The sequence below is a fragment of the Neltuma alba genome, unplaced genomic scaffold, assembly GCF_004799145.2.
Source record: "Neltuma alba isolate B1F8T4 unplaced genomic scaffold, ASM479914v2 tig00011687_pilon, whole genome shotgun sequence".
NCBI classification, from domain to species: domain Eukaryota; kingdom Viridiplantae; phylum Streptophyta; class Magnoliopsida; order Fabales; family Fabaceae; genus Neltuma; species Neltuma alba.
The window spans coordinates 481,016-491,227 of NW_021636326.1; the positions used below are offsets into that span (position 1 = coordinate 481,016).

Sequence of the window (10,212 nt, forward strand, 5' to 3'; positions counted from 1 at the left end):
GAGATACTTGCATTAAATGTAGCTAATTACCAAAAGAAATGGACATGCTTAGTTCGAACAATTGTGAAATTGAATTTACGTAAAGAGAAAATGGGAAAGTTGACAGGTAGGTAGTTATTAGGAGGACAAGAATTTGGGCATAAATAATGAAGAATGAGGAAATGAGTGTCCACTGCTAAGGTAAGCTAAGGCCAGTTAGTGCACTAGGAAAAGGCCTGGATTGGCATGATGATAGAGCAAAGAGCTCTATTAATTAGTATGCATATATGCCACTTTGTTTTCTATAGTTTTTGTCAACTTCATATATATTTCACAGGTGGCTATCACGGGATACTCTGATTTTGAAAATATATACACGCACACACCCCCCCCCCGTCTCTCTCTCTCTCTCTCTCTCAGAGCATTATTTTTACACAAAAAGATATATAGATGGGATCGAATTGGAATGGAAAATGATAGGAGAATTAGGAATAGGAAGGGATGGTATTGCTGATATTTTGAGGCGCTGACCAATGGGATGCCCAGTGCTGAATCTAATGGTATTCCACGCTATCCAAATTCACCTATATCGCAACTTCACTTTCTAGGATGCCATATATATATACTCCTCCGGTCCTAAATGAAAGACCCTTATACTGTCTTACATTTAGGACCGGAGGAGTATATATATTTCCTCATATATAGGCTAGCTTGCTCTTGATCCTATTATATAATCATATATTCTATATTCTATTCATATTCATGTCTGAGAATTTGCTGACATATACATGCAAGTTGACATCTTGCCCTAAACAAGAAAACTCGCCCCAGCATCATACGTTCATATTTATGATTTTGCTATCTACAAACCAAAGTAATGGGCGATCCTATTACAAGCTAGCTGGATACACATTCCTTAACAAGAATAAAAGGCGCAAACATAAGCAGGCTTGGCATTTAGGTTACGTGTGAAGGCTCAAAAGAGGTGCAAAAATGCAAGCTGTCAGAAAATGAGAGCAAAACGTTAATTTAATTGAAAACGATGTGTGAATTGCGGGGCGGACCTAACCTCTCCAATTTGTGGCCCCTTCCATCTCTACAACGCTGTTCTGTCTTATAGAGTTGCCGATCCAAGTGGGATTAATAATGCAGCACATGAACCTTCATCACCAAATCGTATCGGCATGATCTTGTGTAAACTCTGCAACTTTTTGTGATCCTTATAGAGGCTTACATCTCAATACCCCTCGATATGAAAAACTTTTGCTTCGATGGAGACTAAAAGCAAATTAAAAGTTGTTGATTGCGTGTGAAATTAAACCGTTTCAATCTGTGCGTGTTGTAGTGCCCAAAACTAGTACGAAGTTCCTCCCACTACTTTGTACTTTCCTCATCCTCACTTCTCCATTGAAACATTCCCTACTTCTTCTCACCCACAATGACGCAGCTTTCCAGCAAAAATAAAAGCAAAACGTGTATCAAATAAACCCCATATACTAGACAATATTCATTTTAGACGGCCTTACTAATTATAATTGCTTTAAAATTCAGCTATAAAATTTAAGTTTAAAGGTATCAAATTACCCCTCCTGATATATGACAGAAGAAGGAATATTTCAACCGAAATAAAGATATCTTGTGAAGATCAGATGATGATGGGAAAGGGGAATGATATTATGAGTTCGAGAGTCGGCAATAGGCCATCGCACATTCCCACAATCAAAAGATTAATCATGTTTATACTGATACCAAAACTTTCCAGGCAGTGCGGGAGGTGGTGTGAGTCAGATGCTTTGAGAGATGAAGAAATCTCTCTTTTTAAATCTAAATAGTAAATACGGGTCTTTCTTTTTTTTTTTTGCCCTGAAAAATACTGATCTTTCACCTTTCAGCTTTTAAAATCGGACCAAAACCAATTTACTAACTCATACGTTTAGGGTCAGAGGAGCATAACGTGAATATTATCCGTTCTTAATTCTATAAGGCGATTCTCGCAAAATATGAGCAAGATCGAAACCAAAGCGGAGCATATATTTGTGGGAGGCCTGACGTAGAGAGTATTCCAGGGTGAAGTGCATGTTCAGCCCAACAAAAAACTCGGAACAATAACTTGGACCTTGGACCCAATTGGAGCCAGGCCCTCTCAAATGCTTGGGCTATGATGCATGCATCCCAATCTAATGGCTCCAAACGTTGCCTTTGTACAGTTTATTATTTCCTTCCAGACGCCTCAAAACAGTAGCTTTTGCTCTTTTATTTGTAAAGCCTCCATATTAGAATATTTATACGATTTCTGATCTTAATTATAAAACTTTATTTATAATTTATAAATACAATTTTATAATCAGAACCGAAAATAGTGGTCAACAAAGTGACTACACAGCATGCATTTACCCGTAAAAGAAGGGGTGCACTTTTATTGATGGTTTGAATCTGATCCATATAAACTACGATCTTGACTCCTTTTCCCCCCCGAATATGTTGGGTCAAATCCAACTTCCCACTTTTGTTTTTTTTTTAAATTAAAAAAGCAGGCTAGAGCTTGAAAGAAAATCACAAGTCGGGCAATTTCACCTTTTTCATAGAACGTTGCAGTCATATTTTTTCTCACATACGTTCCTGATGACAAAAATGCAAATAACTTTACAAAAGTTTTAAAACAGACGCACGGCAGCTGCGGGACTGATGAATTGAATCAGGAACCTTATCAGGTGCAGTCAAGTAGAGAGTGCCGATTGCAGATCCGTGAGTCTTCAACTTACTGGTTTTCAATTTTCAATTTCACTTCACACAACATTGCATGTTGTATATCATAATTTTACTACTACTTATTAATAGCAATAACTAATTTAATTATCTTTTTTGGTTTTGTAGTATAACTTTCATATCAAGTTGTGCTATTCATCTTAAAATTTGAATTCGACGCAATTCATGAGAAAACATGTGCGCATGGTTTACCTCTGCATCAACTCCATAATCTTGTCTCCTCCAAGTTTATAGTTTTGTGCACCACGATCATTTCCTTAACTTCTTATACATCCAAGAGTCCAAGACTTGAGTATATCAATGTCATTTTCAAAGTGGAACATGTCGAATCACGGGAAAAAATTCATTCAATCCATCGACTCAAACGGCGATTAAAAAAAGAAAAGAAAAGAAAAGAGGGTACACCTACGAGCATGCATGCGTATGTTGGCGTGAGTTTTAGTTAGCAGTAGGACATAGGACCCGACACTAGGACGGCCAGACGTAATAAGGCCAGTGATTTGAGGTTGATGGGACATATTGGGAGCAAGAACATGTTTTAATTCACGAACATCAAAAACAGCAAATGTGACCATCATTGACATTCCCACGCAACGAACAGTGTTCAAATGAAGTCAACACTAGTTTTGAAGCTCTCATCTAGCTTTATAATACGAAATCTGGAAAACAACACAAAGGTGAAGAACAAGGCACGCAGTAGAACAGGAAGGAGAGATCATAGAGGAGAGATCTAGAGTGAGATCAGTGGGGGGTGGGGGAATACACGGAAGGCGGTCGACAGTATCGAAGACACGAAGCTGTGCAGACAATGATAAATAACGTCGCAAATCAAAATAGCCGACGACGCCTCGGGTGCATTGGACTAGGAGGTGGCGGCGAGTAGAAGTAGAACCATGCTGGCGGCGGCGGCGTATTATGGTGGCACCCGGCAGGCGGAGGAGGAGGAGGCGGCGGCAATGTCTTGGATTTGTGGTGCGAGCGATGATGAGGGGATGGATAGGCGAGAGCACATAAATTCCACGACATCAACAAAGCCAATACTATTCCAAACAGACCCTCATTTCTTTTTTCTTTTGAATATGAAGTTTGTGCAGTGCCTCAGTTCTTACTTATAGGGCACAGTCTGGTTGACGTGGTCACACTCAATCACAGCTTTTTTTTTAAGAATTTAATTTATTATATCAATCAATTTGATTTGTCGAAAATGTGTTATTTTCCGGTTCAATTCTGCAGAAAATTTATTCTTCACTAAACAACTTCCTCTGCCAAGTAGAAAATATCTCTCATGGCTTGCCTGCGCGCCTCGGGCGTTCCTCAAAAAGACGGTCTTGTCTGTGTTGTCTTGTTTTGACAGTTAAATTTTAGCACACGGGGAATTCACAAACATTTTTTGATTGGTATGCTCATATTATGATGGACCGTTGAGTCAATTAAAGTGATTAAATTTTTTATTTAGATGAAATAGTAATTAATTTGCAAACTATGGGAAAAAAAATACTTTCAATCGGATACAAGGAGAGGGAGGGAAATAAAGGAGTCATTAAGAAAGTGAGTGAAGCATACCAAACCAAACCCCCACAAAACTTTTGATTTCCGGATTTGTGGAGGCAGGTTTTGATTTTTGAAATTTTGCAGTCTCGGCCCCTTCACCTGCACATCCATCATCCTTCTCTCCTCCTCTGACTCATCATTTTTCCTTTAAAAAAAATTGGATGCAACGAGACCCATCCACATTGTTCCATTATCATCCACCATCAATCTGTTCAACACAAGTCAGAATATTTAAAAAAAAAAAAAAAAGGAGTAGTTCATGGCAAAAGAAGGAATTGACATGGTCATGCATTCCCGTCGAAGAAAATGACGCGCCCAGGATAGCTTTGCCCATGAAACCCACATTGAATGGAAATTACGGGGAGAAACAAAACGGATTAATGATTTGATGTGATTGGAAGTGACGTAGGGTCTGTTTGGATCAGCGATTGAAAAAGAGCAGCTTATAGAAAAAAGTAGCTTATAGAAAAGTGAAGTTGGGAAAAGTTAAATTGGATAAGCTGAATTGTGTTTGGATTGGAGTTCAGACAAGCTAGTTTACAAAAAATGAGATTGGAAAAAGCTTGTTTGGATTATAGTTGAGTAAAGAAAAGTAATTTGGCTGAAAAATTGCCAAAATGGGTATGAGTTTAATAAATAATAAACATGATTAAAAAAATAAATTTAACATAATACAATGAAATTAAAATAATTTAATATGAAGAAGTCATAAAAAATATTTTAATATAAAGTGAAAACATAAAAAAACTAAAAGATATTTTTAGGAGCATATTGAAAAATAAAAATATATTTCTAACTTATTCATTACTTTCAACTAATTTTAATTGATTTTTATATCTACAATTAGTTATTTGAGGCTATAATAAGAATCAAAAGAAGAAAGAATTCTAATTTCTTAACTTTTTCTCTCTTCATATTTCAAAAGCCATAAGCCATAAGCTATAAGCCATAAGCTGTTAATTTTAGCTTATAGCTATTGTGCTTTTCAGACATAAGCCCGATTGCAAATAAGTGTTGCCAAACAGACCCTACTTTTTTCAATTGAGCTTATAGAGCTTATAGAGCTTATAAGCTACTTATAAGCTCTAAAAAGTGTTTCCAAACAGGCACTTAGGCTGCATCGCGCCGTTGGCTTTATTGGGTTGTAAGTAGGACCAAATGTTATCCACACCACGCCTGCCTGTCGTGATTACGCGTGTTAAAAAATGATTAAGAACAACAAAACTGAAATCGAAAATAAGCAAAGGAGAAGGCGAAGAGCGTAGAGGGTAGAATGGAGAAGGGGGCTCGCTTCGGAAGCGTCCAAAGCACGAGTGGGCCCCGCTTTGATCCTAAGATCCGATGATATTGACGCTCCCTACAATCATCCTCATCATTCCCCCGATATTTTCCACGCCACAGCGAGGCATCCCCACCATTTCATTTCTTGCGCTTTGTTTAAACTAACAAACATATTAGTAATAATGGCTCCCTGATTTTCCACCACCCTTTAAATTCTTTTAATTTAAAAAACGAAAAGCTGGCATAGGATCCTTCCTCAGCCAATTGTCTGGCTTATCTTCAAATTTATACCAACTTATTATGAGCCCATTACTTTTCCACTCCGCTTTCTTCCTTTCATCAGCGCCTACTGCCTCCTTTTTCTTCCAACTATCCTTTCCCTTCTTTCTTCATTTTTCTATTCTTTTCTTCTTCTTTTTTTTTTTGGGTGGGGGTACGCCGAGGGTCTTGTGTCTCGCCCCCTTATTTTGTCCGTGCTTATTTTTTTTTGGGGCTACTAATCCCGCTCTTAAAATACAAAAAAATTGTTGGCCACATTTTTGGTCCAAATTATAAGCAAAAAGGAGCATTAATTACAAGTAGTTCAAGTAGTGTGCCCCTCGTTAAATTGGGAATAATAATTTAAAATCATTAAATAAATAGTATAGGTTCAAACACTAATCTTTGACATTGGTGGGAAAAAGTCATTTGTAAAATACTTAACCTGTTTAATCTTTACATGATAGCTACTTATCTCCCCCATTTTAGGGGTAGTAAGTGTCATAGCCCTTGCGTATTGCTGTTTTCAGTCAGCCATCAAGGAAATATGCCCACGGTTTCCATTTCAAAGCATCAAAACTTGTTAGTAGGATATATTGTCCGGTTGTGTTGACAAAAGAACCATCACATTAATTCAACAACTAATGGAACGGATATATTATATTAAAAAATTAAAGAATTTTAAAATATTGAATGGCACTCTGTATCTCCCCCCAACAAAAAAACCCAAAACGAAAAAAAAAAAGGGGGGGAAATTGAAGAGATCCACCTTTTGCCTCCTTGCACAGTAGGTCCATAATTCGAGAAGGACCTGCTAAAATTTTATAGGAAGAAAAAAAACGACATAAGATAAAGGCTGCTTTCGAAAATGTTTGACAAAAAAGAAAGAAAAAACTGAATCCAAAATGTCAATTACCACTCCGCATGATAAAGCGATCAGCAAATGAAGGAAATCACAGCTTAGGACAATGGGATCAGATAGAATATATATATACAATGAGGAAACTCACTTCCCAGGTCAGCAATAAGCTAGAAAAATGAAAGCCCCTGGAGGCTTCGCCAAACAAGTCACAAGGGTCACATATTTCTACTATAACTTTAGCTAGGCTGCCAAAAAAGAAAGAGCCTCTTAACTGTAAACCCCCTTACTACTTTTGGTATCCATACATACAAAACCCCACGATAATTATTTACATCCAACAAGGGCAAGTGGATTTTGAGTACCGGTTCTTGTTAGCATAGATGATATCACATATAAAATCCCTTATTCACTCATCTCCGTCTCATTTGCACACGGTTTTCAGCCTCTTTGGCAGCTTGGACAAATCCCATGATCACCTGCAACTCGTCCATTTGCTTCACAAACAAAAGTTGAATCTCAGTTTACATTATTTCAAGCAATAACTGCAACGAAGAGATGGAACAGTAACTACCTGAGACATGAAATGCCTTTGAACAACATCGACTAGTGCTCTTTCGATGGATTTGGAACGGCATCCACCTACAAAAAACATTTTAGATGCCGGCATATAACCAGATTACATTGCATAAGCCTCTTTCAGAAAGAGACTACTAACAAAAAAGACAGGTCTAGGGAGCAGAGAGAAAACCAACAAGATTAAAGTGTCGCCAATATCTCCATATGCAGCCATCTCCAGTTTGCTCAAGTCAACTTCTGCCATAAAATTATTTTTTTTAGAGAAATGTGAACAGGAGGAAATATCAATAGTCTAGTTACTAAGTGGATAACAAATTAAATAGTAAAAAAAGAAACCAGGAAAAAAAGATCGTATATACCATGGCCCCTTGAGGCGTAGAGATGGACCCCTTAGACTGTGAATCGCCAGAGAGGGACCTGCTCGTATGCTTGTGCGATGATCCCAATGATCTCTGCATCCTGTGCCTCGATTTGTGGGACTTTTGAGTGTCGTCCGATGCTATTAATTCAAACGAAAGCACGTAGAAATCAAACATAATGGTGGGGCCCATTAGAGCGATAAAAGAAGTAAGACATCAGACCTTTTAGAAATAGCAAAAGCAAAAGGTGAAGACACAATGGATCCAATTTACCAACCTCAATCACTTTCCCAGCCCAAAAGACATGAAGCCAAAGAAAAAAGCTAATCAAAATACGATAGAATTTTGAATTATGATCACCACACTACCTTCAGATTAAAGTGCGCATTAGAACTAGGAGAAAACAAATAATAAGTTGTCAGCGTATAGTGAGACAGCCTTCAAATGGATCAAACCAAACCTCTACCATCATTCAGCTGCAAAAAAATTACTAGGAGCTTCAGGACATTTGACGATAAAAAATGTTAATGCCCACAAATTTGTAAAAAGCTATCTGAAACACGGAGTAAAAAACAGAACGCATCTTGATGATAAAACTCACCCATATCTGATCCATTCCACCGCATATTTTAAAATTCAAGTTCGTCATTCCTCATCACCTAGTTAGGTGCTTCTATCACGCTAAGAGCATTCCTCTGTAGCTTAACTTCAATACCGTTGTGTAAGAACCTATAGCGTTAATAACACTCAAAATATGAGAAAATCATCAAAAGTAAATCTAGCAACGCCAATATAAAAACAAAATGAAAAAAAAATCCACAATAAATAGATTTTAGGAATCAGGCAATGGAAAGATAATTTCAGAAAGCCTGGGGTGTATAGCTGTCTGCAACCCAAATCCTTTTTTCTTTTCTTTTCTTTTCTTTTCTGGGGGGGTGGTTGGGGATAAAATCTGTGGGAAATGGTGAGGATGAAAAATCAATGAGCTTGTTCATGCCTGAGTACGAAAATTGGAAAGAGCGTGTGGAAGCCAGCATAATGTGTTGCAAACTTGCAATATTGAGAAATACTGGCTCCCCATCCAGTCATCCTCCTCAACCGAAAATAACAATTAAGCATTCACAATGAATTATGCAATTCATTCAAACACTCATACACTAATAAGGTACATAAATAGATGGGGGAAAAGTTGAAAGTGGGAAAAATTCCAAGCAAAGATCATCGAAGAAAAATTTCACGTCGCATTTACTTGCATCTGATCGAATACTACCACTTTATAAACGAAAATAATACCTACTTAAAATTTACAAATGTCAAAGGTCGCTGTTATAATTAAGTTCCCGATAGATCAATTAACTGCATTCGATATGGCCAGACCATACCAAAAGTCCCAAGAAAGCAAACTGATCGTTGTAAAGCAGCAGCTAAAACGCCAGATCCACGGATCAACTCAGATATGCAATGGATATCCACAATTAGTGATTTAGGATTGTAACTCAAAATCTATAAAAATGAATAACTTTATTCAAATCACAACACAAAATACGACAATACTGAAAAAAAAATTTATGTGAAAACCATCTGTAAATGTTTTTATCTAGACTTCTCCCGGTTGGGAATGAAACGAATTAAAAACATTTGGCATTGATCCAAATGGTGAATTTCTGAAATGGAGTAGGGGATAGAAGATTGCCCGGTTAACAAATTTGATCCACCAAATGAGAGAGATTGGAATGATGCAAAGAGGAATTGAATAGAAAGAAAAGTAACCAGCCAAATAGACTGAACATTGCTTAGAAGCATTTCCATTGAACTCCCCAAAACAAAATTCCAGGAGAATATAATGAAGGGAAATACATTGCAACCGAAATTGAACAACAGGTAATCCCAAATACTAAAACTGATTTTCGAAGTAAATCCAATTGGCGCAGAAAAGTTACCAGCCAATGCCAACCCCCCGCCAGTCCCTACGGCCTTCTTAACCACTCCTTGGAACCAACAAGCACCGATTTAGTACGGTTATTTCCGGTGACCACCACCTTTGGTATGACGAGGAAGCACGAGAGCTCCTCTTCGCTGCTATCTCCACATCTCTGCAAGTGGGAGAAGCCACCATTGACGGAACTTTCCATAGCTGCGAGCATTTCCGGAATCAAACAGCGAATTCCGCCAATGAAAAAACCAGTAAAAGGCTGAAATTAAAAATCAAATTGGCATTTGGCCAGTGAAGGGGGGGGGGGGAGGAGAGGGAGGGAGAGAGGATGAGAGTGAGTGGGAATGTTAATTGGTGTGCTAGTATGATCCCGACGAGAGGGAATGATCGAATGGGTGAGAGCCACGTCAAAGATAAGAGGTCCACCTCTTGAATCATCTCGCTTCCGGAGAGGTTAGGGGTCGACTACTATGCAACGCATCGGATACTGTTTCTCTCTGCTCTTACCCTTTGTACCACTCCCTGCGCTTGACCCCTTGACTTTGTGGTAAGGTGACCCCCAAGCCTAACTTCCCTTCCATCCTCCAATTACTGCATATTTCCCCTTCACGCCATTTCTTTCTAAAAAATTCTAAATTCAATTTCGC

The 10,212-nt window shown here is 38.1% G+C and overlaps 1 pseudogene; it reads right to left on the bottom strand.

Moving 5' to 3' along the window:
* Positions 1-7,118: 7,118 nt before the first annotated feature.
* LOC114716714 (uncharacterized) lies at positions 7,119-9,781 on the bottom strand (annotated as a pseudogene).
* Positions 9,782-10,212: the final 431 nt, after the last annotated feature.